Below are 5038 nucleotides of genomic sequence, written 5' to 3'. Positions count from 1 at the left end.
CTATGTTGGCAGAATTTGGGTTTTGTGCAGGTCATAACACCAAGTACCAAGATACCTCACTGGCAGTAAAGGCTGCTACGGATAGAGATCAAAAATGTGAAGCACAAGTCGATAAATTCCAAAGCATTATTCAAGATGCCTTATGCAAGCGTGTACCGAGCGTTGTTTAAAGGCATGGGAAAGTCCCACTATGGTTTAATAACCGTATTAGATTGTTGCTACAAAAACAAAGACAGCTTCATCAGAGGTTTCAAAATGGCTCTAAGCGCTATGGGACTTAACAATTGAGGTCATCAGTCCCCTAGACTTAGAACTGCTTAAACCTAACTAACCTAAGGACAGCATACATATCCATGCCCGAGGCAGGATTCGAACTTGCGACCGTAGCAGCAGCGCGGTTCCGGACTGCAGCGTCTAGAACCGCTCGGTCACAGCGGCCGGCTCATCACAGCTTTACTTAAATTTCAAAAAGTAACTGATAAAAGCTGAACGAAATTAAAACGAGAGTATCGAGGGGTTTGAGAGGAGTGTCCAACGAAATTGAAAGTATAATTCTGCCAATCAACCTGAAAACGCTAAGTACTTTTTGCCTTATGTAAAGTTAGTATGTGGATCGACATGATCTATTCAGCCGATCACCCATCATACTGTCACCGAAACGGAACATACAGAGAGATGGGCTAAACACTGAAGTCGGTCTTCCGAAACTTTTTCGCTCCGTATGATCGCAATACACTTCCTCCCGTCAATTACGGCACGAAAACTGAAACAAAAGGTTCTGACATGTTTGATCCAGAAATAGAAAAGTAACTGCAGTCGTTTAATAGTCGAAAGACATGTGGACGGGACGAGATTCCTGTCAGATTCTATAGACACTATTCAAAGAACTTCCTTCCCCTCTAACAGTACTTTATCATAGGTCGTTGGAGCAATGAAGGATACATAAAGACTGGGAAAAGTGCAGATCATTTACATTTTAAGAAGGGTCTCAGGACAGGTGAACATAGAGGCATAGATCGCTGAAGTCAATATGTGACAGAATTTAGGAACGTGTGTTATCCTCACGTGTTACGACATCTTTGGAGAAAAAAAACTCTTCTATTAAAGTCGAAATGGATGCTCCATCCAACAGAGAGCTTGCGAAACTCGTATCGCTGTGTTCAGCTAAACAGAAAAGAGGAATGATCATAAGAATGGTACACCGGACTAACAGAATCTGTGAACCACAGAACTTAGAGGACGAGCTCGATCTATTAAGTACTGCTTTCAGAAGAAGCAGCTGCTCTAGTGAAGACATAACTATGGCGCTATACGCTAAAGGATCTAGAGGTTATAGTGAAAAACAAGCAACTATATGGAATGGTTTCACTCCATTCGCAAAAACAATCACTGGTTACGTCAGTACAATTCTTAGAAGACGGTATGCACACTGTGTTTAAACCAACAAGAAGAGTGTGCGAATGTATGAATAATGTAGAGGATTGCCATAGTGATGATACGAGTATGTAAAATCCCTTGCATCTACGTTCAAGTGTACACAGAAACTACAGAAAACAGCATTAACAGCCATCTAAAAGAATATTGTCACCGGAGCAATGCAGATAAATCTGCAGTAGCAGATGATGCACCGCTACTAGGGAAACACCAAATTCGATTCCGCAGTCCAGTCATTACTGTTCTAGAATACACAGAGGCCATAGAATTTTTTCTTTAAAAAAATCGAAAAAATAGCAGAAGAACAAAGCAACAGAAAGGGATTGAAATTAAAGTAGTGTAGGCCCAAGTATAAATAAAACAAACATTGACAGCTCTTCTCCTGCAGAACTTTCATAATATACGTTGGTGGAACTCTGCGATCATAAGCGGTGGCTTGATGACGTTACGAACTGACCGTTGCTTGGATACACATAAATAGTTAGCTTGCTGAGCTTGTTTGAGACTTTAACGGCTTACTGAGTCGTTACAGCATTGGAAAACGAAACGTTAAACAGAGAAATATCCGTTGGACCAAGACCTAATGCCCTGAAAACAAAAATTTGAAGATACTCTACAGTTTGATTACACTACTGGCAGCAAATTGTTGGAAACAGCAACTAAAGTAAATTACCTAGGAGTAACCATCTGGAGGGAGCTAAAGTGGAGTGACCACAGAAAATAAATAGAAGTAAAAACAAATTCTAGACAGAGACTCCTCGGAAAAATCGTAAGGAAACGTGACTCATCCATGAAAGAAGTGGCTTACAAAACATTAGTTAGACTAATTCTTGAGTATTTCTCATCTGACTGGAACCCTTAGCAGGTAGGACTGATAAAAGAAATAGAGAAAATCCAATGAAGAGCGAGCGGTGCGTTTCGTCATGGTCTCGTTTGGTTGGTGCGAGAGCGTTACGGAGATGCTCAACGAACCCAAGTGGCAGACGATACAAGAGAGGCGTTCTGCATCCTGAGAGGTTTTCTGTTGAAATTCTGAGAGAGAGACGATCTGTCAGAGAAGAGTCCGGCAATATGCAACGTGCTCCCACATACGTCTCGCAAAATGAGTAAAACGAGAAAAGCCAAGAAATTAGAGCTAATGCGGAAGTTTACTGAGAATCATCCTTCCCACGAGCCATCTGCGAATGGAACAGGAAAAGGGGAACACAGTGGTACGAGAAGTGCCTTCTATCACACGCCGTAAGGTGGCTTGCGTAGTACAGATGTAGGCGGAAGCGGTTGTGACAAAACAGATAAAGATATTTCGGGCTATTGGTCAGATTTTCATGCTTCGCAAACACAACGGCACCTGCGGCATCATCAGTATCAGTTTAACAGATTAAGTCAAATGATTTGCGCCAGGTTATCGTTCTAAGTTGCTACTGATCCTATTTGGTGATCAACGCCTTGGGGTAGTAGCTGTCGTCTTGGAGAAAGACCGCTCTACTCGCCTCAGTGACTGGAATAGATTGGCGTGTCACGTGTTCATGATATTGTCAAGTTCTTTACGGGCTGTCGATATTATTTCGGCCATGTCTTAGACATCTGAATCATGGAAAACTGCATCTTAGAAAAAGATAGGTGCGTTTCGTCACTGGGTTATTTGGTAAGCGTGATAGCGTTACGGATATGTTTAGCTAACTCAAGTGGCAGACTCTGCAAGAGAGGCGCTCTGCATCGCGGTGTAACTTGCTGTCCAGGTTTCGACAGGGTGCGTTTCTGGATGAGGTATCGAATATATTGCTTCCCCCTACTTACATCTCCCGAGGAGATCACGAATGTAAAATCAGAGAGATTCCAGCGCGCACGGAGGCTTTCCGGCAGTCGTTCTTCCCGCGAACCATATGCGACTGGAACAGGAAAGGAAGGTAATGACAGTGGCACGTAAAGTGCCCTCCGCCACACACCGTTGGGTGGCTTGCGGAGTATAAGTGTAGATGTAGAGCAAGCAATGATTTATTGTGTATGCCTTGATTCAGGCAAAACGACAGTGTCAAAATTGTCTTGGATAAAGACGTGCTGATAACAGTATGTGAAGATGGTATCTGTTATTTTGGACATGTGCGAAAGAACGGCTACCATCGGTACGATGCAGTACTCTAGAATGAAATGACAATTAAATCAAGAGCCTACGCTGTCGACAGGCGTGAGACCCACATTCCCAACTTAATGTCCACACACCACATTCGTAGTGTCCCTGCCCATTACACTCATTACTCGCGGCAGACAATCTTACCGGGTCCCGTAAGAGTTCGGGCAATACGTGTGCATCCTCACTGAAGAAGGTCAATGGTTGGTTAGCCTTAACTATATGAAGATGATATCTGTTCTTTCGGAAATGTGCGAATGTGGGTCTCACGGGGAGCGTGCAAGTTATAAATCCCTGCAGTTGCACTATCCTCTGTGCCCTCGGTGGCTCAGGTGGATAGAGCGTCTGCCATGTAAGCAGGATATCCCGGGTTCGAATCCCGGTCGGGGCACACCTTTTCAACTGTCCCCGTTGTATATCAACGCCTGTCGACAGCGAAGGGTCTTGATTTAATTATCATTTCATGCTAATAACGGCGTCTGTCGACTATCGCAGAGCGTAACAACGGATAGAAGGATCACTGCTCAGCAGACTACATACCAAACCAACCATGGGCTTCAAAACCAGAAAAAAAGCGCTACCATTCATAAACTCTTCCTTGATGTGGGGTACAATAGACACCGGTTCACACTTTACCTGTTTGCAATCTATTACAGGGCACATAGATTAGACGGGCGCAAGTGTATAATCTCTGGGTACTCAAGAGACGATAGGAGGCCACTTGAACGAATGAATTCCGATAGAAACTGCTACATGCTGATGACAGGATACGTCGAAAATCTCACGTGCCGAATGCACATTCAAATTGCTGAGGCGACACTTTTCGGATGCTGATGGAGGAAATATCGTGTAAATGGGATTAAATGAGACCGCAGTTAAGTATTCCACTGTCCCTCACTGGTCAATAATACATGAATTACTACCCGACTGCGTGCATCATTTTCCAGGCCTATAGAACCACACGACGACATGTGGTATGGCTTCCGAATTTGTGCAGCCTGTAGGATACGCTGTAAAGAAGACTGCATTTAGGACGCTAGTGCGACCCATTCTTGTGTCTTGCTCGAATGTCTTGGATCCACACAAGGTGAAATTAAAGGAGGATGTTGAACCAATTCAGAGGCGGGCTGCCAGATTTTTAATAGATAGGTTCGGGCAACAATAAAGTATTACGGACATGCTTGAAGAACTCAAGTGGGAATCCCTGGAGGAAAGCGACTGCTGAGAAAATTTAGAGAACAGGTATTTGAGCCGGCCATTGTGGCCGAGCGGTTCTAGGCGCTTCAGTCTAGAACCGCGCGCCCGCTACGGTCGCAAGTTCGAATCCTGCCTCGAGCATGGATGTGTGTGATGTCCTTAGGTTAGTTAGATTTGAGTAGTTCTAAGTTCTAGCGGACTGATGACCTGAGATGTTAAGTCCCATAGTGCTCAGAACCACTTGAACCATTTGAACAGGTATTTGAAGCTGATTCCAAA

General features: G+C 43.9%; 1 non-coding gene across 1 annotated transcript; it reads left to right on the top strand.

Annotated features, from left to right (window-relative positions):
• Nucleotides 1-3878: 3878 nt before the first annotated feature.
• Trnat-ugu (transfer RNA threonine (anticodon UGU)) lies at nucleotides 3879-3953 on the top strand. The gene has a single exon. It is a non-coding gene; the product is annotated as a tRNA-Thr (tRNA).
• The last annotated feature ends 1085 nt before the right edge of the window (nucleotides 3954-5038 follow it).

Source organism: Schistocerca serialis, chromosome 2, assembly GCF_023864345.2.
Source record: "Schistocerca serialis cubense isolate TAMUIC-IGC-003099 chromosome 2, iqSchSeri2.2, whole genome shotgun sequence".
Lineage (NCBI taxonomy): Eukaryota > Metazoa > Arthropoda > Insecta > Orthoptera > Acrididae > Schistocerca > Schistocerca serialis.
The sequence above is the reverse complement of the archived record's forward strand: the minus strand, read 5'-3'. Positions and strand labels throughout refer to the sequence as shown.